At 41.4% G+C, this 25,067-nt stretch overlaps 1 protein-coding gene across 1 annotated transcript in view; it reads left to right on the top strand.

Annotated features, from left to right (window-relative positions):
* Positions 1-4,648: 4,648 nt before the first annotated feature.
* The window catches only part of VWC2 (von Willebrand factor C domain containing 2), a 1,458,416-nt gene continuing 1,437,997 nt past the window's right edge, over positions 4,649-25,067 (top strand). Inside the window, exon 1 of the mRNA XM_073630619.1 lies at positions 4,649-5,551. The gene's annotated coding sequence lies outside the window, so the exon portion shown is untranslated. The remainder of the gene's footprint in view (positions 5,552-25,067) is intronic.

Below are 25,067 nucleotides of genomic sequence, written 5' to 3'. Positions count from 1 at the left end.
AGCAATCAGAGCTCTCTTCACTGAGATCTGCACTGTGAGACTTCACATCCCCGCCCCCTGTTTTTCAGAGCTGAGAGATCCAAAATTCTAGATTTTGAATGACTGTAGAGGACAGATGGTGTAGATAAATATGTACAACTTTCTTTTTTAATTTCTGTATATTATCTGATGCTAGGCACTTCACTAGGTATATGTGAGGGTTGTCAATCATTTTAAAGGAATTTTGCATTTTTAATGTTTAATTTTAAAGTGGTTGTATTCCCACTATGAAAAAAAAAAAAAAAACTAACACCTGCAAGACAAAGGCATAATGAGCTAGTAAGCATAGCATGCTATCTCATTATGTAATACTAACCTGAGATCAAAGCCCTCGCTGCGCTGCCTGTACACAGCCTTAGCCGGCAACATCACTCCCGGTGGTTACTTCTGGGTGTGATTGGCCGGAGCCACAATGACGTCACTCCCGCGCATGCACACAGGAGCCACCGGTAACGGCACACTCACTGAAGCAATGCCACCTATGTGCCGTTGCTTCAGTTTTCTTCAGTGTGCATGTACCGATGACATTGGCACATTCAGGAGACAGGGAATATCTCCTAAACCGTGCAGGTTTTGGAGATATCCCCTTATTATAAGGTGGGCCTAATAAGGTGGGTCTTATTATATGCTCCCCTGTAGCAAAAAGTGGTCTGTAAGGGTTTACAACCACTTTAAGTCTTATTAATGACAGCCCCGGAAAGTTTCACCCCCTTTATGGCCAGGCCATTTTTTGCGATATGGCACAGTGTTGTTTTAACTGACAATTGCGTGGTCATGCACAAATAGAGCTTTCTTTTGGTGGTATTTGATCACCTCTGTGTTTTTTATTTTTTGCGCTATAAACAAAAAAGACCGACAATTTTGAAAAAAAAAACTATAATTTTTACTTTCTGCTATAAAACATATCCAATAAAAAAAATGTAAAAACTCTTATTTCTTCATCAATTTAGGCCAATATGTATTCTGCTACATGTTTTTGGTAAAAAAAATCCCAATAAGCGTATATTAATTTGTTTGCGCAAAAGTTATCACATCTACAATCTATGGGATATTTTATGGCATTTTTATTTTTACTAGTACTGGCAGCGATCAGCGATTTTTAGTGGGACTGCGACATTGCGGCGGACAAATCAGACGCTATGTGACACTTTTTGGGGACCAGTGACACTAATACAGTGATCAGTGCTAAAAAAATGCACTCTCACCAGTGACAACTCATCCATAGATGGTGCACGGGTGCCACCTCCCCTATCCATGCGTCCGACCCCCTGATCTACATATCAGTGGCGCCGGACCATGGATTTTAATGTGGGGTGGGTGTTTTTGAGGCACCTGATTAGAGCCAGAGGCTCTACTAGGCTTCAAAAAAGGGTGGCCTCACAGCGCAGAGCATTGCGTTTTGAGGCCACTCAGCTGTGTGACTATAGAGCATGAATTTTAGCTATTTTCACACTAAAGTTCCTCCCCACCAATCAGACAGTCTGTGAGACCTGTTTCCCAATTGGCCAAAACGTCAGGTGATCCTATTGGATGCCTAGCGCTTTGGTGGAAGAGGAGGTACGCTGGAGGATGGGGCACCGGGGCCGCAGCGGCCGCTGCCCGCACTCCAGAAGAGGAGGAAAGGACACCACAGCTCTGCGGGTAAGCGGCGGACCGCCCGGGGGGTGTTTTAATGTTGTTCCACGCCACCGGGGGGTGTTCTTTGTTTGCCACCCCCCAAAAGAAGAACCCATCAGCCGCCATTGACTCTTACTGTACTAATGACACTGGCAGGGAAGGGGTTAACATCAGGGGCAAAGGGTTTAGTGAATTCTAACTGTGTGGGGGATGGCTTAACTGGAGGTAAACAGAGATCCATGTTTCCAACAGAAACACAAGATATCCATTTTCCTCTCTGACAGAATGGTGGTCTGTCTTGTTTACATAGGCAGACCATCGTTCAGAAGTGGGCCACTGGTGGTGTGCACGCATGCCCCAAACTCCGAAGAAGAGACAATATACGGTTATGTTGTTTCATGCAGCCGGACTGCCCTGCCATAGCAAATGTACGTTGGGCGGTCAGAAAGTGGTTAAAGAGCTGATCCTTGCCAAATTGTATTTTTTTTTTTTTACTTTGCATTGGCACATATCCCCCTGCCAGAGCACAGCTCTAAATGCACTTCCGTTGAAAGTCATTTTCCTATTAGTGGTGAAAATGGAGTGAATTGTTTTTTCTGGTGCATCATGGCAACATACAATGAGTTGTGGCTCCGCCCACACAACCTGTGAGGACTGGTTAACTATAAATCAAAGACAGACCTAGCTCGCAGCATTCTCCTTTTTGCCCTCACCTGATCAGGACTGGAGTCAGGAGGTATCCCTTAATGCTTGTCGCCTCAGCGAGGTTCAGCCTCTCCTGGAAGTTCTTCCTGTACAGCCTTTAAATGAGCTATATGGTTGGACTCCATTTCTGGTAGTCTGGGGGGGGCATGGTTCAGCCTCTCCTGCATGGAAGTCCTTCCTGTACAACCTTCACATGAGCTTTATGGCTGGAGTTTCATTCTGGTGGTGCAGGGGCCTGTCAAAACGCCTGGCAGCATTTTCCCTTTGCTTTCCATATTCTTTTCTCTTCTTTTCTCTGTTTGTCAGTGCTTTCCTGCACCTGTCTGTGTTGTGGGTGTTTGCCTTTTCCCAGTTGGCACTTACACTTGCAGTACACTCTAAGCATGGATGGCAGAAAGTGATGCAGCCACTGTGGCCAATTTCCTGGCTTGCCCCTTTCCAAGATGGATCTGGGAGCCCCAGACTGCAATCTGAGCATGATCAGCCTTTAAATTTCATCAATAATGGCCAAGGGTACCATTTTTAAAAGGTTTTAAGGCATTTTTGGGCAAAATATGGTGGTGTTCTTTACTCATGCATGCTGGATGCTTATGTGGTCATTGTTTGCAGCCAGATAAGGCTTTGTGCACACACATGGATTGTAAATATTGAGGATCAGTGGGGCATATCAGCTATATTGGTGAGACATTAGTGGAAGTTTAAGAGATGCCCACTTTCCAATTACTTCCGGCCAGCCAGGCTACCAGATTTGATGAAAATACTAAAAATTCTGTTCCAGTTTGTAGCCGAATGAAATAAACAATGAATGGTTGAGAAGGTTCCAAGCACCCAGAAGAGATGAGAATTTGGTTTGCCTCTGTTCCTAGTTACAAAGAAAAGCTCAAAATCAGACGATCTGTGCCCAGTGCTAAACTTGAAAAAAACTCAACAAGCACAGAAGGTTGGAATCGTGCAAGAACCATGAACCTCCAATCAATTCTATTATTGATAAATCTGGGAGATTAGATGCTCTCTATAGGTTTATCAGACACCTACTTATTTGTCCCAATCCATCCTGCATTTCATTTCCACTACCAGTTTTGGTGCCTCCCCTTCAGTCTGTCCACCTCCCCCAGGACATTCAGAAAGGGGGATGAGAATACACCCCTACTTAAACGGCATCCTTTTTCTAGCCAACATTCGGGAGATACTTATTCAGCATCGGGATGCTCTGCTACACAATGTCCAAATTTTTGATAGCTAATTAATTGGAAGAAGAGCTTCCTCTTTCTAGCCCAATGAATGAGGTTCTTGGGGGGGTTTACAACTATTCTGTCAGGGTAGAATGTTAGATGAAGCACCTAGAGTGCAAAGCCTGCAGCTCTCACACCCATTTTTACAGAGGTTGTAGCAACCAGAGTTCCCATTGTACCTTTCCGTAATTTGCATTTCCTGGTCCATCTTCATGACAGCATACAGATTCACACCCAAATGATGAGAGTTATTGGGAATGCTGCGACTGGGTCTGTCTTTGATTTATAGTTAACCAGTCCTTTTAGGTTGTGGTGGCGGAGCCACAACCTATTGTGTGCTGCCATGAAGATGCATCAATAAAGGAAGATTATGGAAAGGTGAGTATACAGTTTTCCATTTCTCCTCCCATTGACTTAAATGGAGTTTACATTTTTTTTTTAATGTGTTCACTAAACCCACCTGCCTATCAGATAAGCAGATTCACTCATCACTAGTCATTGCCAAATGTATTAGAATTGTTGTTACACCCCGTGAGGGAAAATCACAGTGTCAATTTGTAATAAACTTTTTAGCCATCTTCACTTGATTATTTGCTCTTTTTCTGCTGTCAGTATTTTATGTTTTTATGTTATATTATTATTATTGATGATATGATAATAATAATACTAATACAACTATGAAAAAGTAAAATTAAGATCATGATGTGTTTGCAATTTTTCTGAGGAGGTGTGTAGCCTGGGACTTAGGTTTAAAAAGAATCAGTAGACAAAAAAATGACCCTCTAGTGAATTGGAAAATAGAAATTGGAAGACTGAATGCAGGTAGAGATGTGACCTGATTCATTGCTTACAGTGCAAGGATAGTCAGCTTCCCCTTCTGGCCTTTAAGCCTCTGTTGTGTTTTTTTTTCCATTCTCTGTGGTCTGTGAAATCATACAACTTGAGATTCAGAAACGCTTTGAAATCCCTATTTAGAGAAGATGTCTTCTGACTTATTGTATGCATAGGCAGAGAGAATCCCCTTCCAGCACCTCCCATCTCCCTCCTCCTGATTCTCTCCCAGCCAGAGCTCCAGATTCATGAGTTCAATAGAGACAGATAGATCTTATGTGCTGTTCCCTGCATAGATTCAGTTGTGCTCATGCATTTAAATGAAATGCAAAACACTTTCATTGTGTGCATTTTTGAATTGTAATTCATTCTGTCAGATTTCTTAAAGGACTATATTCAAGGCACTTTCCTAGTGGATGTTATAGAAGATATAGTAGGTAGATTTGTTGCACAGGGAAAATCCCTGCTAAATGATTTTTCCAGCAGGATTAAGTGAGTTGGCAACACAGCACTTGACAGCTTGTCTGGCGGTGTCAGACTGATCCTCCTGCTCCTTTAGTGAGTTACTGGACTTTACATTTTGGGTCACTGGTTTTTTCAGTCATCCAGAACGCTAAACATCTGAACCTAGGGAGGTGACAAAGGAACAGCGAGCTACAGTTTCATCTCAGGAAGGACACCATAAATCATGGGCTGTTGCAAGCACAGCCAGGAATGCAGCGAACAGACCAGCTTTCCCGACTGACCTGAAGATGATGTTGATTCTCTATGTGATATGACACTGCTTACCATTTTAAAAGAAGAGATAATGGCACCAAGATTCTGGGGAGCATCCACTTTCAATGATGAGATGACAGATCTATACACAGCTTAAGAGGATTGTATTTCCAAAGATCCATGCAGGAAAATAAACAATCTTGCCTATCTACTCATGTCATTTTGATAAGGATCTCATCTTGTGATTTTTAAGGATGACCTCAGAAAGTTTCCAATTAATCTAAGCTTTATAAAAAGGAAGCAGGAAAAGCAACAGAAAAGAGAAGTTTTTTTTTTTCTTTTTAGATTTATCACACCCACAGGAAGACCCACGTGTATTAGCAGAATTGGGACCTTCTTTCTTAACGCTGGTTAGTAATTGAAAAAGGGTGTGCTGGGATTTTTTGGCAGCATTGCTGTAAACCCTACTATACAAAACGTGATATCAGTTAATGATTACATTTGATGTGTTAATTTTGTTGTTTAGGGTAAAATAGTATTTTGGCACTTTTTAAATGAAGGATAGTAGTAAGGATTCTCATGTTAAAAGCAATTTCTAGGCTACTTTTATAATATCAGAATCAGTTCTTTTTTATATGCTATACTGCCTGCTTTTTGTAATTAGCTCAGGTTATACTGCATGTGCCTTATAGTTAATAATGTATGCTGTGTTTGTGTGGGATTATAATGAACAACATGTTGATCATAGCTAGTCTGTTGTTTCTTGTCCATATACTTGAATGCTGGCTGTAGCTAGTAGAGAATAGATAGATACTGTGAAGATAACACAGACAGCATGTAATTTACCTAGTGCATCCTTAAGTACCCTACTGGAGATGGCAACATTTAATATAGGCAAAATGTTGAGCATTATTAACACCAAAATATTATTTATAACTACATTTTCTTATTATGTTTTAGGTGCAGTACTGGTAATTTTGTACAGGGGACAGTGTGAATAAATAGCTTTCTTTACAAATTTATTGACGCTTCCAAAGAGCAAACGTGCAGAAACTCAGCAACAGAGCAGCTATTAGCTTCCCCCATCTACTGCAGAAAGGAAAGTGAATGTCTGACTGGTTTCACTGACATTAGAACATTTGTATGTTAACAGTAAATGATACCAATCTACAGTCAACATCTTTTGTTGTTTGTATTACAGTCATCATTCAGATATGCTGCTAAGATTTCAAATTAAATTACTAAAATGACAGTCATGTATCATTGGCACTGCTTTCACACTGAATGTTGACAGAGGCACTTGTTGATTATACCAAGACAGCATTTAGCTAGAATTTTAAAACAGACTGTAAGGCAAGAACGTTTGGTGGCTGCAGTGCTACAAGTACTGTATGCACTTCTGTACTCTAGCAGAAAAAAGGTTAATTCATATCCTGCTGCACTATTCAGGAAGGAAGGATATAGGCACCACAAGAGTTTCTAATCAAATAATCTCTTTCATGTGGATCAGTGCTATAGACTATTACATTCAACTTACCTCTATACAAAATTGTAGTGTTATAGCTTACTAGGTAATATATGTTTAACATGCATGCCATAGATTGTGTCTACTAATGAGCCAATGACACTGAGATCAGATTCACTATTGTCTTTAGCTGCCATGAACATGACTGCAGAGTAGTACATTTTAACTAATGTCATTCTTTATTTTCGTGTATATTTATTTATGCTGAAATACCACAATATAATGAAAGAGAACAAAAGACACAATCCTGCTCACAGCTGGTGCCATAAATATCAGAGAAGTGCTACAGTTTCTTCTTGATAATAAGTTGTGCCTCTTGCTCTCTCCATGGTCCTGAAATGATTGTACTGCATCTTAGTAGCTGATTTTTTGTTTAATAGCTGTATCTTCCTAAATGTAATTTGGTTTAAAAGCATACTTTGTTTATCCAGATATACTTGGATATATTCAAGTAGTTATTTTCCTTGCACACAGTTTATAAAGTGGGTATTAAAAGGAGAGGTGCAAAGAGTGACCATACATTCACTTTGTACAATGTTAGTAGCAGTAATGGTAGGATAGCCACTGGAGAAACTGCACAGTTAAAGGTTTTTGCTACTACTGTTATAGTAACATCAATGGAAGCATTGGTAGTGGCAAATATTTCAGTACACCCCTTTGTTACAAAGTTTGCAGAACTATTGTACAATTAAAAATAAAATGTACATGCATATTGTACACACTACAATTACCAAGTTATTTATCATTTTAGGGTTGTCTGAATCAGTGGCCTTGAATGTAAAATAAGTTATCTATAGATAACACCACAATTCTTTGCTTCTCCCTGACAATATATGGAAGTGATATTAACAATTAATTTAAGCTATTGAGAGGCTTGTGGCAAGCTCACATTTAAAGAATTGACACTATATGCTATAATTAATACATTTCTACACATGCTCCGTGCCTAACATCCTATATAATATTTTACTGTAATACCCTGTTCAATTTCTCTACATTTGATATAAAATAGCTGATATTTTCATAAAACGTTGGATATAAATTATTTCATAGTAATCTAAATTACTAGTAATCTAAATCGAAGCTTATGTATTATATATTTCTCATTTTTAATCTAATAATCATTTACTATATGGCTTAATTGAAGGTTAATTATCAATATAAACAAGTATACAAATATATCAAGGATCTCACAAATCTGTGGCTATAGAGGGCGGTAAATCTTGAGCAAAATGATTTGGCGATACTCTGTTTTCTGCTTGTTGAGGTAACATTTTCTGAACAAAATGGTAACTTTCAACTGAGTTCAAATATGTTCAACCAGTATTCTAAATAATTTTTTCCTTTCTTACATTTCAAGTGTTCATGCCCTTGTCAAGGTTGTTTTTAAAAGAAAATGATAGATTACCTATATAGAAGAATGTTTTTGATAATCTATCACTGGCTAAATTGAAAGCATAATTTATCCAACAGCACTGCACTAAATAAACCATGAGACAAATGGCGTGATGTTGTTATTATGAAGGGGAACCAATACTAGAGTATGTTCCTTAGAATATTACATAAGATAAGACAGCTCAAGGGACTACTCCCTTATCTCTACAACATTGCTTAACTGTTCTATGACTTCATTTCCATAAGTTACCTGGAAGATAAAACTGACTGCCAGGTACATTTTTGAAAGTACTGTTCCTAAGGTACCCATATTTTATGCACCTGTTAATTACTTACATACCTGTACGTCCTTACAACATCTCTTTTGATTCCTGAATGTTTTGGGTTGGTGTTCTGTCATTGAGAGAACCTATATTGATAAACACCTTTATGTCACACAACTGCTTTCATGTGTGAAATTTATTTGACACATTTTAATCACGTTTGACAAACATTATTTGCTTATTTGCTTAATCAATGGGACCTTTTTTGGTGCCAACAATTAGTAACACTTATTTATATAAAACTTAATCATACTGTTGCATCATACAATCCATACAAAATAAAAATAAAAAAATCACATCATATAACATAGACATAATCACTAAAATAAGGCCTATGTAATAAGGCCTTCTGTTATCCATGGTAGCCAGCCTCTACCAAATATTTAAAACACCTCATATATATTTCCAATAGTCACTGGCATATACGTAGACCCTTTAAGATCAGAACCATGCTTATCCCCATGTAGATACAGTTTTATATAGTACAGTGCAGGAGAAGTATCCTAGTTTTTGATACATTTTGCAATTAACACATCATGTGTTATGTATATAGTGGGTATGAATGTAAATAAACCTGCCAACACTTAGATAGATCAGCTGTGAAGTATAAGAAAGTACAGTGTAAGTTAGATGACAGCCATTTGTGCATGCTTGACCCTGTGACCCCACCAGAGGGTGCCCATCCTTGTTCTCTATGGTGTGGCATTATGTATGGTGTTTAGAACACTCATTAATTAAAAAAAAACCCATAGATTCGAACTGAGATCTTCAACATTTTATGTACTACAGCCCCTATAATATTAAAGTATACAGTATATAAAACCCAATCAGTAAAGTGTCTTATAGGCTTTAACATGTTAAAACTAAACATCATTTAAATATTTTTAAAACTACAGTTATCATAGAATTAACTATAGTCCAGCATAAGGGTCCTTGTGGGGTTGCTTTCCATTAAAGGGTGGCAATGCTCTATCCCTCCGAGGTATTTATATGCAACAAAGAATGAGAACAAAAGGTGAAAGAAATATTTTAATAGACAAAAAAACTTGGCAAAACTTGGTTACACATTGATTTAGCAAACTAGTCATATTGATAAAGTGTGCATTTTTTTTTAAAGCGTTTTCATTGAGTTAGTTATAAACACTTCTTTGCAATCTTTATATAGTATAATGTATGCAGTAACGATTCTAACTTACTATTTTTGTGAAGTTTGTAAAAAAAATTGTTTTCACGGATAAAGTGGCGTCATCTTGGGTACTGTTTTCACAGTCGGCTGTGTACATAATTTCCGCCCTTCCTGCTTTCCCCTGCTGTAATCTCATGCATGTGTGATAGCATATTACCAAGCCTCTTTCTCGATCCCCCCCAAAAAAGTTGATTTGTTCCTAATACATGCCATTGAAAAGAGCTAAAAGATCCAGATGATTGCCGTGATAGGAGTCTCTATGCCCTGGTTTACTCTCCGTGTGACGTCACATGGTCACAAGGGGAGAACCAGGAAGCTGTGATTGAATGCTCAGTCTCGAGAGTCTTCACAGCCAGGCTGCAGACAGCGAAACTGTCGGACATGGCATGCTGTCACTGGGGAGATGGCACGCAGAGAGTTCTGTGAATCAAAGGACAGGGATCGCATGCGCAGGTGACGTCAGCAAAAATTACAGGACGGATTGCAAGAAGACAATACAAGTGAGGAGACTTTCACAGGCAGTGATTAGTAGCTTTAGTAATGAGGATTAGAATGTGCTGAAGTTGGGTTGGAGAGTTTACAACCACATTAAGTTTTGTCAAGGGCCCTTGAGTTTTGGAATTTCATGCTGGAATCCATGTATAGAACTGAAAAAAGTTCAGTGAATGAGTTAGTGAGGAAAAAGGAATACAGCTTTCTGTGGCTGCCCTGCCAACTGGTTATTCTAATCAAATGTTATTCATTTCAGCATTGACAGCACACAGTAAGGAAGATTTTACTGATATCAAAAGATTCTTCTTTCACAATGACCCTGGCCCTCATTGTTGTGAGTCTCACCTGTCTCCTTCTTTGGTGCCAAGACAGAGCAGCATTAGGCAGGTTAGACTGAGCATGACATTGACTCATGAAGAGATGCTAGCCTCACTGTATAGCTGCAGCTGACTGAACTTTGGAGGAGGGTGGAGAAAAGCAGAGGAAGGCGAGAGTAGGCAAAGCATCAGCATGATACAGCACATCCCAAGCTAGAAGATACAGTTCATCCCAGGCTTAGTCAATCACGAATCTGCTAACTTCAGAACGTGAATGTTCTGTGAAGTGCATTTTGGGTGAACTTAGACAATTTTTACTGGTGCATGCATGAACATTTACAGATTTTTTTACAAAGAGATTGTACAGTGCCTTGAAAAAGTATTCATAACCCTTGGAATTTTCCACATTTTGTCATGTTACAAACAAAAATGTAAATGTATTTCATTGGAATTTTATGTAATAGACCAACACAAGGTGGCACATAATTGTGAAGTGGAAGGAAATTTTTTTACAAATAAATGTGTGAAAAGTGTGGAGTGCATTTGTATTCAGCCCCCCGAGTCAATACTTTGTAGAACCACCTTTCAATGCAATTACAGATACAAGTTTTTTTGGGTATGATTCTACCAGCTTTGCACATCTAGAGAGTGAAATTTTTGCCCATTCTTCTTCTTCTCTGCAAAATACAACAAAACAGAAAGTGCAGCGCTAGTAAATAAATAGGATGAGAGGACTATAAGCACAATACATTCCACCACAGTGTGTGTGTAAACAGTCCAAATATTCGGTCCACAATGATCTTCAAAACGTGGAAAAATGCATGCTTTATGAAAGCGGTGATTTCAGGAGCCCACCACCACGGTACCAATTGGCCTCTCACCTGATGTAATGGACCCTTAGATTATAGAGGGTCACAAACGCCTTTGTCATAAACCAATGGATATGCAGCACATCAATCAGGGACCAGGTATAGGAACTCCAATACGACCATCTGATGTAATGGACCCTTAGATTATGAAGGGTCACAAACGCCTTAATCATAAACCAAGGGATATGCAGCACATCAATCAAGGACCAGGTACAGGAACTCCAATACTCCGATTCGACCATATAAGATATAAATGGCAAAAGTATAGTCACACTGTGAGGAGAGCAGGGAGGAGGAAACATCTCGAGCGTAGAGCTCCGGAGCCCTCAGGTCCCTGTATGTGCCAAACTGTGTGAAGGATCGGTGGATCTTTCGTTTTGCTTGTATCAAGCACTATACATGTGAGTGTTTCGATTTTACTTCTTAAAATAAAGCTTTTTATCAAACGGAGAGCACTATACTTTTGCCATTTATATCTTATATGGTCGAATCGGAGTATTGGAGTTCCTGTACCTGGTCCTTGATTGATGTGCTGCATATCCATTGGTTTATGATTAAGGCGTTTGTGACCCTTCATAATCTAAGGGTCCATTACATCAGATGGTCGTATTGGAGTTCCTATACCTGGTCCCTGATTGATGTGCTGCATATCCATTGGTTTATGACAAAGGCGTTTGTGACCCTCTATAATCTAAGGGTCCATTACATCAGGTGAGAGGCCAATTGGTACCATGGTGGTGGGCTCCTGAAATCACCGCTTTCATAAAGCATGCATTTTTCCACGTTTTGAAGATCATTGTGGACCGAATATTTGGACTGTTTACACACACACTGTGGTGGAATGTATTGTGCTTATAGTCCTCTCATCCTATTTATTTACTAGCGCTGCACTTTCTGTTTTGTTGTGTTTATTGAGGGATTTGAAATTTGACCCTGGTGTTCAGCTGCTGCCCTTATTATTTACCATCTCGCGCTGATTTATTTTTACTTTTATTCTCTGCAAAATAGCTGAAGTTGTGTCAGATTGTATAGAGAGCATCTGTAAACAGCAATTTTCAAGCCTTGCCACAGATTCTCAATTGGACTTAGGTCTGGAATATGACTGGGCTATTCTAACACATGGCAATGCTTTGATCTAAACCATTCTATTGTAGCTCTGACTGTATGTTTAAGGTCATTTACCAGCTGGAAGGTAAACCTCCGTCACAGCCTCAAGTCTTTTGCACACACTAACAGCCTCGTACACACGATCGGATTGTTGGCCAACAAAACCGTGGACTTTTGTCCGAAGGGCGTTGGCCCAAACTTGTCTTGCATACAAACGTACTAACATACTACGTGGTTTTTCAGTTCTTTAGCGCCACCCTTTGGGCTCCTTCTGCTAATTTCATGTTAGTAGAAGTTTGGAGAGTGTTGATTCGTGCTTTTCATTTTGCGCTTTTCAGTTAGTTTCTGAATGGCTGTTCATCAACCAGACATGTTGCGGAGTTGTGTTAACTAACATGTTATTTATTATTGGCCTTGGAGTTATTGCTTTGACGTTATTTTTTTTGGTTGAACAATGATTTAATTTGGTCAATTTTCTATATTTTTGGATGCATAGAATGTACTTTTTGGTTAAGTTCTATTGCCAGAAAGCATGTCTAATTTTATTTGTTTTCTTTTTTTAATGGACAATAACAAAATTGTGGAGAATAATACTTGGCTATGTATTTTACTTCAAATGACAGTTTGGGAGTAGGCAGTTACATTTAAAAAAATACAATGTAAAATTGACAAGGGACACCAACATAGTTGTATCTTGATCTTAAAAACTACGGGATAATGGTGTTGTGGTAACTTGCTCCAAAAAAAAAAAAAAAGCATAATAATATTATCCTTGATATCACTAGAAAAAAAAGCCTTTGAAAATTTGTTTGTAATAACTCCATCAGTATCACCAGCAAAGCAGCTTCATTATTATCCCATTAAAGAAGAAGAGAATGTGCGCTGCATTTCAAGATTTCATAATTTGCCACGTCACGAATATTAATTCTCCATTACGAGCGCTAGTTTACAAGACCAACCGCTTCTGGCTCGTCCTTGCTTCTGAGCATGCGTGTTTGTACTTTGGACTTTTGTCCGACGGACTTGTGTACACACGCTCAGAAAATCCGACAACAGACATTTGTCCACAGAGAATTTTAAAACCTGCTATCCAACATTTGTCAGCGGAAAATCCGACAACAATTGTCCGATGGAGCATACACATGGTCAGATTTTCCGCCAACAGCCTGTCATCACACATTTCCCGTCAGAAAATCTGATCGTGTGTACGAGGTTTTACAGTTTTTTTGTAAGATTGTCCTGTATTTGGCTCCATCCATCTTTCAATCAACTCTGACCAGCTTCCCTGTCCCTGCTGAAGAAAAGTATCCCCACAACATGATGCTGCCACCACCATTTTTCACGATGGGAATGGTGTGTTTAGTGGTTAGTTTTCCGCCACACATAGCATTTTGCTTTTAGGCAAAAAAATTAAATTTTGGTCTCATCTGACCAGAGCACCTTCTTCTACATGTTTTCTGTGTCCCCGACATTGCTTCTCGCAAACTGCAAATAGGATTTCTTATGGCTTTCTTTCAACAATGGCTTTCTTCTTGCCACTTCCATAAAGGCCAGATTTGTGGAGTGCATGACTACTAGTTGTCCAGTGGACAGATTCTCTCACCTGAGCTGTGGATCTCAGCAGCTCCTCCAGAGTTACCATGGGCCTCTTGGCTGCTTCTCTGATTAATACTCTCCTTGCCCGGCCTGTCAGTTTAGGTTTATGACCATATCTTGGTAGGTTTTAATACTCTTTCCTCTTTCCTTTTGAATGATGGATTGAACAGTGCTCCGTGAGATGTTCAAAGCTTGGGATTTTTTTTATAACCTAACCCTGCTTTAAACGTCTTTACAACTATATTCATGACCTGTCTGGTGTGTTCCTTGGCCTTCACGATGCTGTTTGTTCACTAAGGTTCTCTAACAAACCTCTGAGGGCTTCACAGAACAGCTGTATTTATACTGAAATTAAATTACTCACAGGTGGACTCTAATTACTAATTAGGTGACTTCTGAAGGCAATTGGTTCCACTAGATTTTAGTTAGGGATATCAGAGTAAAGGGGACTGAATACAAATGCACGCCACACTTTTCAGATATTTATTTGTAAAACATTTTGAAAACCATTTATCATTTTCATTCCACTTCACATCTATGTGATACTTTGTGATAGTCTATCACGTAAAATCCCAATAAAATACATTTACGCTTGTGGTTGTAACATGATGAAATGTGAAAGATTTCAAGGGGTATAAATACTTTTTTCAAGGCACTGTATTATTGGATGGTTGGCAACTTACCATCAGCATAAAATGTGCTCTGGGCTATGACCTCATTCAATCCCTTACCACTGGTCAGCATGGATGGGACCACTGTACTGGAATGAAGCACTATCAGAGAGTGCAACCTGAGCACTCTGCAAGATGAGAGTAAACTGGGAAAGTGTGCAAAAGATCCCATTACCACTTCATAAGTGGATCAGATTTTTCATTCCTTACAACGATATACCACAGATTCTGATCCAAAGCATGGCAACCTTCTGAAGAATTTTAAGTTGATTGTACCCTAAATACTTTTTTGCATGTGAATGTGGCTATTCCACTCTTGAAATAATACTAAGGGTCTTTAAAAAATAATTTGCTCATTGGCGATGTCTTATTAGCTAGAAGTGCAGTTTTTAGCATCAAGGGCATAAGCCACCTGCTTACATTAGCTGCAGGGCATTATATGTAGATAAGATGAAATTGCACATGCCTGATTACCAATAGAGATCGAAGTACACCCAAATTTGTGGGGCGACCTGCAGTATGTTCCCCATCAAGCGCCCCACAATGTACTGCATGCTGCACAGTGCATTCTAAGCCCTGATTGGGCAAAGCTTTATCCAATCAGGGCATAGTGAATAGTTGGTTAAGGAGCTGGCTGGAAAGCTGTGTCCTTAAGAATGGATGAGTCATCACCTGTCAATAGGCTTTCCCGCTGACAGCTAAATTAAAAAAAAAACATTGCCGGCAATACAAAAATGTGAAAAAAACTGTGGGTGTCCCCCCCAATCCATACCAGGCCCTTCGGGTCTGGTATGGATTTTAAGGGAAACCCCACACCAAAATTAAAAAAAAAAAAACAGCATGGCACCCCCATAAAATCCATACCAGAACCTTATCCGAGCATGCAGGCCAGGAAAGGGGGAGACGAGCGAGCACCGCCACCCCAAAGCATCTTGTCCCCATGTTAATGGAGACAAGGGCCTCTTCCACACAACCCTGGGCTGTGGATGTGGGGGTCTGCGGGCAGGGGGCTTATCGGAATCTGGAAGCCTCCTTTAACAAAAGGGACCCCACATCCTGGCCCCCCATATGTGAATGAGTAGGGGTACACAGTACCCCTACTCATTCACCAAAAAAGTGTCAAAAAGTAGTAAAAACAGACTCACACATGTTTTGACAATTCCTTTATTAAAAAAATGTCCTCCGATATAGATCCATCATCAAACACTGAGGTGGTGCCACCAGGTGATGTCACCAGATGGCTTCATCCCTTATCTATTTAAAAACTGTCAGATGGCAGAGCAGAAACATGGCGGTTAGCCTTTGTTGTGGGCTGAGCATTTTTTTTTTATTTTTTCGGGTCCAGCGGTGATGGCCATTGTGATTGACGATGGAGTTACATCGAGGGACTTTTTTTATTTTTAATAAAGGAATTGTCAAAAACTCTGTGTGTTTTTATTTTTTGACACTTTTTTGGTGAATGGGTAGGGGTACAATGCGGGATCTGGGGGCCCCCCTGTTAAAGCGGGCTTCAAGATTCCAATAAGCCCTCTGCCTGCAGACCCCCATAACCATAGCCCAGGGTTGTTGAGAAGAGGCCCTTGCCCCATCAACATAAAGACAAGGTGCTTTGGCATAGCACCCCCCATATTAAGGGCATGTGGCCTGGTATGGTTCAGGAGGGGGAGCGCTCGTCCCCCCCTTTCCTGACCTGCTGGGCTGCATACTTGGATAAGGGTCTGGTATGGATTTTGGGGGACTATTTTTTTTCTACATTTTGGCGTGGGTTTCCCCTTAAAATCCATACCAGACCAAAAAGGTCTGATATGGATTGGGGGGAGACCCTGACGCCGTTTAAATAAACATTTTTGTATTTCCGGCATTGGTATTGTATTGCCAGCAATTTAAATTATTTATAAATGTCAATTTTGCTGCAGCAGGTACAGATGCACCACTTTACAGGGTGACTAAGGGGACCCCCCCCCCCCTCCAGGCACTATATTTAAAGGAATTTTTCATTTTTATTGTTTCACCTTAAGCATCATCAAAATCACTGCTCCTTTAAAAAACAATCTTTTTTAAAAGTTTCTTTTTTACCGATACATATCCCCCAGGGCAGTACTCAGGCCCCCATACACTTTTTATGGCCAATAACTTGCATTTAAGCCTTCAAAATGGGGACTTTTGATTTTTCAAGTTCAGTTCCTATAGACTTTAATGGGGTTCGGAGTTCAAACTTTTGTGATGTTCGAGAGTTCTGACGCAAACCACACCGGGGGGGGTGTTTGTCCCACCTCTAATTACCAATAAGATAAAAGTCACCTGTAACTGATCAATAGGGATGAGCTTCAAGTTCGAGTTGAACTCATGTTTGACTCGAACATCAGCTGTTCGCCTGTTCGCCGAACAGCGAACAATTTGGGGTGTTCGCAGCAAATTCCAAAGCCACGGAACACCCTTTAAAAGTCTATGGGAGAAATCAAAAGTGCTAATTTTAAAGGCTTATATGCAAGTTATTGTCATAAAAAGTGTTTGGGGACCTGGGTCCTGCCCCAGTGGATAAGGATCAATGCAAAAAAAAGTTTTAAAAACGGCAGTTTTTTCGGGAACAGTGATTTTAATGCTTAAAGTGAAACAATAAAAGTGTAATATTCCTTTAAATTTCGTACCTGGGGGATGTCTATAGTATGCCTGTAAAGGGGCGCATGTTTCCCGTGTTTAGAATAGTCTGACAGCAAAATGACATTTCAAAGGAAAAAAAAGTCATTTAAAACTACTCGCGGCTATTAATGAATTGCCGGTCCGACAATACACATAAAAGTTCATTAATAAAAACGGCATGGGAATTCCCCACAGGGGAACCCCGAACCCAAATTAAAAAAAAATGACGTGGGGGGTCCCCCTCAGGTCTGGTATGCATATTAAGGGGAACCCCGGCCAAAATTTAAAAAAAAATGGTGTGGGGTCCCCCTCAAAATCTATACCAGACCCTTCAGGTCTGGTATGGATTTTAAGGGAAACCAACCCCAAGATTAAAAAAAAATATGGCGTGGGGTCCCCCCAGAAATCCATACCAGACCCTTATCCGAGCACGCAACCTGGCAGGCCACAGGAAAAGAGGGGGGACGAGAGAGCGCCCCCCCTCCTGAACCATACCAGGCCACATGCCCTCAACATTGGGAGGGTGCTTTGGGGTAGCCCCCAAAACACCTTGTCCCCATGTTGATGGGGACAAGGGCCTCATCCCCACAACCCTTGCCTGGTGGTTGTGGGGGTCTGCGGGCAGGGGGGCTTATCAAAATCTGGAAGCCTCCTTTAACAAGGGGACCCCCATATCCCAGCCCTCCCCCCTGTGTGAAATGGTACCATTTCACAAAAAAACTGTCAAAATGTTAAAAATGACAAGAGACAGTTTTTGACAATTCCTTTATTTAAATGCTTCTTTCTTCTTTCTTCTATCTTCTTTCTTCTATTCTGGTGGAGTTCGAACCGAACAGGGGGGTGTTCGGCTCATCCCTACTGATCAAATAGGTATGAACATACAGATGCTTTTCAAAAATGTGTAGTTTTGTATACTAGATTGTAAAAGGTAAGGATACCAGTAGGGAGATGTGTTAAAGTGGAGTTCCACCCACTTTTACAACTTATCTTAAAGGAATGACAACCCCTCCACCACACATTTTTGGATAGTTTTTTTTTTTTCCCCTAGGTACCTTTTATGAAGTACCTTGTGTACTTCCACCCCAGCATCACCGCGGCTCAGTGCGTCACGTGCTCTTCTCCCCCGCTGTCTTCTGAGACCTTAGTGTGTCCCAAAAGATGACGGGGCCATTCAGGAAGCGCCACGCGACTCACGCATGCGCAGTAGTAAACGGACAGTGAAGCCTGAGGGCTCCACTGCCGGTTTCCCTTAGTTGGTATGGCGGCGCCTGCACCAGATCCGATGGACGGATCGGCCTCGGGGAGGCGACATCGTGGGCTCCCTGGACAGGTAAATGTCCTTATTAAAAGTCAGCAGCTGCAGTGTTTGTAGCTACTGACTTAAAAAAAAATTACAGCTGGAACTCCGCTTTAATATATAATAATGAGTAGAGACCAGATACATATACCCTTGGATTTGACTGATTGCATTGATCTTGTGAAGTGAAACAGACATAGTTTTGAATTTGCATCAAAATCAATAGGGCACCATAATTATTTATGGTCATGCCTAGCACTTTGGAGGCTGCTAGTAAACTTATTGTAACTATTTATTTTTACATCTTATCACTTTATTTTTGTGCGGTATCCACCTTAGTCTTTCTTGATGAGAGTTTTTTCACCAATACCTCTTTTTAGTTTGATTTCTACAATTTATCATTAATTTTTGTGCGGCATTCACCTTAGTTTTCTTTGATGAGGGTTTTTTCACCATTACTTTGTTTTGACTTGATTTCACTTTCAGTAATTCCTTCATGATTTTAGCGCTGCATCTTTTTCACATTTGTACTGGAGTTTTTGTATTAGACTTTTTGGTGCTGGCTGCTCTATTTATTTTTCAATATTATTTAATTCTATATTTAGTTTGAGCGCAGCGTTAACCCTTGGGTTTTTTTAACATTTCTAATTTCTTGTACACTGTGTAAGAGGCTGATTGGAGGATAGAGCGCCCCCCCCCCCTTCACACACGGTGCAGGAAAGAAGGAAGAATACAGAGCTGTTTTCTAAATAGACAAGCTGCGTGCTGAGCTCCCCCCTCACAATATTATCTCATTTGTCTGGAAAACTTGTCAGAAGTGACACATGCTGACAACAGAGGAAAAAAGCACCACAGAGAAATGACACTTATGCCGCATGCACACGATTGAACATTCTGACAACAAAATCCTGGATTTATTTCCAACGGATGTTGGCTCAAACTTGTCTTGCATACACATGGTCGTACAAATGTTGTCGGAAATTCCAAACGTCAAGAACATGGTGACGTACAACCCGTACGACGAGCTGAGAAAAATGAAGTTCAATAGCCAGTGCGGCTCTTCTGCTTGATCCCGAGCATGCGTGGAATTTTGTGTGTTGGAATTGTGTACACACAATTGGAATTTCCGACAACGGATTTTATTGTCGGAAAATTTGAGAACCAGCTCTCAAATTTTTTTGCCTGAAATTCCGATGGAGCCTACACACGGTCAGAATTTCCGACAACAAGCTCACATCGAACATTTGTTGTTGGAAATTCTGACCGCGTGTACGCGGCATTATGCCCCGTACACACAGTCGGATTTTCCGATGGACAATGTCCGATCGGAGTGTGTTGTCGGAAATTCCGACCGTGTGTGGGCGCCATCGGACATTTTCCATCGGATTTTCCGACACACAAAGTTGGACAGCAGGAGATAAAATTTTCCGACAACAAAATCCGATCGCGTCAATTCCGACCGTGTGTGGCCTGTTCCGACGCACAAAGTGCCACGCATGCTCAGAAGAAATTCCGACACGGGACAGCTCGTTCTGGTAAACGTAGCGTTCGGAATGGATACAGCACTTTCGTCACGCTGCAATGTTCAAAATGGTTTAATACAGCGCACTCTCTTCTTCTTTATAATGTGACAAGAATTAAGTCGTTTTGCTGTTCATATTCACACACACTTCTCACAAACTTATTTCGTTACTATTTATCGGGATTCCCTCAATATATTTTGATTTCTCACATCTGACAACAAAATTTTTTTTTTTTTTTGGACTTTAATGTAGATTCTTTTTTTGTGTTTCTCTTTTTTATTTTTTTTTTTTGGTGATTTTGATTTGTATTCCCGAAAATGTTTGTGTGTTTTTTGTGACAAGTTCCCACAACACCACTAATATGTTGTTCTATTTAATCTGTAGGAGATTGTTTGGTGTTGTTGTCCCTTGTTAATTTCACATTGTACTTTAGAAATGTACCTGAATCGTCACCAACAAACTGTCCTTTTTGGATGAAAACACACACAGGAGAGTAGAATTTACCCAAAAAAATTTTATTAAGGGCTCACAACTAAACAAAGAGGGAGGCAACGCTGGAGAAACTGCAGAAGTGGGCGAAGCCTTAGACCCCTGGGGCAGACATCAACTATTTAAAAGCAAAATTGGTGGCCTGAGGAGTCCATATCATAAGGGAGTGCAGTCTGGTCCAGAAGTCCCAGAGATCCGGAAAGCAGCAGATGACATCTGTGTCCCCAGGCTGTGGTCATACGAGAGACTGCATATTCTGTCAGACCAGACTGAACCCAGGGCAATCACTCTCAGGTCTTCTTTCCACGCTTCCTTCCAGCCTTTGGCTGTGGTGGTGTAGTTGTGGCAGCAAGAGGAGGAGGAGGAGGAGGATCGTCGATCTCAATGACATCCGTCTTGTGTGTCAGTTCCCCACTCTCCCCCTTACGAAGGACTTTATAAATCAGGTCCTCAGAGATCTTGCGTTGACCCTCCTGCATGCCCTGCAATTTTGTGGCAGCCATGCAGGCAAAGGCCTCTTCAGGACTGGGGAAGGCTCGGAGGGACGCCGAAGCCTCCTGGATCAGCCTGTACGCTGAATCCTGCACGGGACTCGGAGTGGCCTTCCTGGCTCGTTTATATGGCAGGCGGAGGGGAGGGACTTGAGACTCAGTCAGGCTGCGACTTGTCCCTGGCTTCTCTTGGCTGACACTTAGCCCCGCCTCCTCCTGGCTGCCACTAATCCCCGCCTCCTCCTGACTGCCACATTCCACAACCTCCTCCTGGCTGAGGTCTTCCTGTGTATGAAAAAGGGACATAGTTTTAGTTTTTTATTCATCAATCACACACAATTTTCACCTCCTGACTGCTGCAAATTGAATGTTAACAAATATAACAGACTATCCTTCTGAGCCCAGCAGTTTTCATTCTTTTCCCAATTTTGGGTGCCCACTACTGTCTATTGATATGTAAAGCACTTTTTTTAATCAGCAATTAGTGATCAATAATAACATCTAATAAACATCATTTATTTATTGCCCAGAAATCTGTAGAAGAATGCTATACCTGACTCCAGCTGGGCTCCTCCACTTCTTCCTGGCTGGAAGGCCCAGGTTGGACATCGGAAGCCTCAGCTGGGGTGGAAGGAAGCGTGGAAGGAAGAGTGGAGAGGGATTCCCTGACTTCAGTGTGGTCTGACAGAAATCGCAGTCTCTCGTAGTACCACAGCCTGGGGACATAAACGTCATCTGCTGCAGCTCCGGACCTCTGGGAATCCTGGACCTTCTTGCACTCCCTAAGATAAGTGCTCCTCAGGCCACCAATTTTAGCTTTCAAATAAGGGATGGTTGCTGTGGGGACCACCGGCTTCACCAACTCCAGCAGTTTCTCCAGCGCTGCCTGCCTCTTCTGTTTGTGATTATAGTGGGGATGTCTCACTTGCCACAGACAGGGCAGCTCCCTGTACTTGTCTATGAACAGGGGCAGGAAATTGTGGTCGTTGAACCCATCCATTTTCTCTGTAAGACACAACACAAGACAAAGCCTAATGTCAGGCCAAACTCCCCTAATCTTGTCACAATATAGGCTTCCATTTCGAAGCAGTATAGGCCCAAGTTTAGATCCTACCTTCGTTAGCACGATCGGCATCTACGATGCTCCTTCCTCCACTCACAGATCGTACGTAAGACGCGCGCGTTACGATTTATACACACTGCGCATGCGTATAACTCCGCCCGCCCCTGACGTTCTTTCTAGTCTATTCCCCGCCCCTTTTCGTTCGGCGCAGTGGGGGAAGAGCACATGGCGGATAGACAGCAGGATCATGCTAATTGTAGCAACGAGGAGGAGGAGGAGGAGGAAAGGCCAGAGCCTGAAACGTCCCGATCCAGAAGGAGATTAAAGGACTCAAATATGTCCTTTGGGGAGATGTTGGAGATGGTGGACATCCTGAAGAAGGCCGACTATGATGGAAAGTATGGGCCTTACCCCAACCCCAATGTCCGAAAGGCCAAGATCATGGTGAAAGTGGTCAGGAGTCTGCACCGGAAATTCGGGGTACGACGATCGAAAGATCAGCTCAGGAAGCGGTGGTCGGACCTGAAATTACGAGAACATGAGCAGTACAGAAAGATCCGGAGAGTGCTGCAAAAAAGTAAATAGTTGTACTGTGTTCCTATTCTTTATGTTTATTACGTTCGTGCTGTTCCATGTGCTTTTAGGAACTGTTGTACAGTTTAAAATGGCAACTTTCATGTTCATGGGCACATTATTCGTTCGGATCACACATTGTTATTTCGGACGATAAAATACCATTGTTTAGGCCATATGCATTTGGCCACCATTTTGACGCCCTATACTTGTCTTCAAAGAATTGGGTTGTGTAGATGGCTTTGTTACTAGAATGAAATGCAAACTAGATTGTGTGTAAGGAGAGGACACTCAGCAGCTGTTTTCACATCTGGACACTGGAGCACTATAGTGTGGGACACAAGAACACCATTTTTATTAGGGGGCCACACAGGTGCTCCAGTGTATACTATAGGGGGGGCTACATCTGTGAAGCTTGTACTAAACAGGTAAAATATTGCAGCTTGACAAAGGACACTAAAAAAGCTACATCTTGGAACTCTGCTAAAATAGATAATTGTACCCCACTTCCAAGCAATGTTTCATCTTTATAGTTCTGCCATCAAATATCTGTGTGCTAATTATACCATTTTTGTTTTACATAGGGGAGAAAAGACTCGGAAGACACCCCTCATCCGAGGAGACCAGAGCCCCCCCCCCCCTCTGGAAGAAGGGGAAATCCCCCCAACACAAGATGAGCAGGAGGATGAAGACGTGGTGGAAGTAGTTACCACAACAGGTGAGTGTCTGCAACCACAGGCTCCGATAAGAGATGGATTGTGGCATTTTTTTGAAACCTAATTTATTTTGGGGTTCCTCTCTTTTTAGGTGATCGTGAGGTTGTGGATCCAGATCCTTTCACATCCGAAAGTGCCCAGATCCTGATTGGGGAGATCATGGGGTGTAATTTACAATTGGAAAACATCAAGCAAAACATCAATGATGTTATTCCAAAATATAAAAACATCATTGATGTTTTGGGGCGAGTTTAAAGCCCCTCCAAATCACTTTCTTCTTTTGTGTGCTACAATGTGCGAAATGTTTTTGTGATTTTTCCCAAAGCCAAATTTGGAAGATGCACACAGTGTGTCAACATGTGCTATCTGCCATCACGGGAGATCAATGGACGCGTTTTGGGGGTGCAACCCCTTCCTCAATAATAAAGTAGCGGTGAGGAAGGGCTTTCTCCCCCAAAACACATCCTTTGATCCCCCGTGATGGCAGCTAGCACATGTTGACATTGGGAAATTTGTGTGCATCTTCCAAATTTGGCTTTTCCAGGGGTGATTTCCCCCCATCTGAACGCTATATCAAACACAGTTCCTAAATACTCATGTCTGATATTGCCTTCCAGTTCTACCAAATGTGAACTTTGTAAGATCAAGATTTGTGTCTTTCTTGTTGGTTTTACACAGGCCTGTTTTCTATAAAATGCACATTTTGATTTTGGATAATGACACCACAAAAATTGATTACAACAAACATGTTGGTTTGTCAGAAAAACCTTTGGTAAATGCACATGTGATTGTGCAGGTATTAAAAAGATTGTTCATCAAGAATGTGTGGATTATTGTCTCACGCTACAACACTTTTGGGGTGATGTAATTGTTGTTTTATGAGAAAATGGGGGTTATTTCCTAAGGGGAAATCCACTTTGCACTACAAGTGCAGTTTCAGTGCAGTTGCAAGTGCACTTGTAGTGAAAAGTGTCTTTGCATTTAGTAAATAACAGCCAACAGTGCTTTGTATAAGGTTACACAATCACGATATTTTCTGCACTCCACACATTTCTGTCAGGGTCAGCTCAAACAAACACAAGCAGTAAATGTCCACAAAGAAGAGCCTGGGGGGAGATGCCTGTCGAGAACTTGAGGTCCTGCAGGCTTCTCCCTGTGGCCAAATACCACAAGGTAGCGACCAACCTCTGCTCCAGAGCGATGTCTTGCCTCATGCAGGTATCCTGCCTGCTAATATAAGGGGTCAGCAAAGCCAACAAACGGTGAAACACGGGGTCCGTCATCCTGAGAAAGTTCCTGAAATCATCAGGATTATTCTCACGGATCTCACTGAGCAAAAGCATATGAGAGAACTGGTGACGCTGAAGCAACCAATTCTTGGTCCATGAACTCCTCCCCACCCTGTTCATGGACTGGACTTGTGTCAAGGTCAGGACCCCAACACCAAGCCCCCGCACAGCACGAACTCTACGAGGAGTACGCATACGAAACATGGCTAGAAAACGGTCTGCTGCTCAGAACGAAGTAACAGAACGCACTGAAGAACAGCAAGGCCTGTGAAGAGCGACCTGAAAAACAGCAACGAGCAGGCAAGATCACACAGAAAACTCTGATACGAACTGACTGCACGCACTGAAGAGCAGATACAAACCC

The sequence above is a fragment of the Aquarana catesbeiana genome, linkage group LG05 (genome assembly GCF_042186555.1).
Source record: "Aquarana catesbeiana isolate 2022-GZ linkage group LG05, ASM4218655v1, whole genome shotgun sequence".
In the NCBI taxonomy this organism is placed as follows: domain Eukaryota; kingdom Metazoa; phylum Chordata; class Amphibia; order Anura; family Ranidae; genus Aquarana; species Aquarana catesbeiana.
Note: the sequence above shows the minus strand (reverse complement) of the source record. Positions and strands in the feature narration are given on the sequence as shown.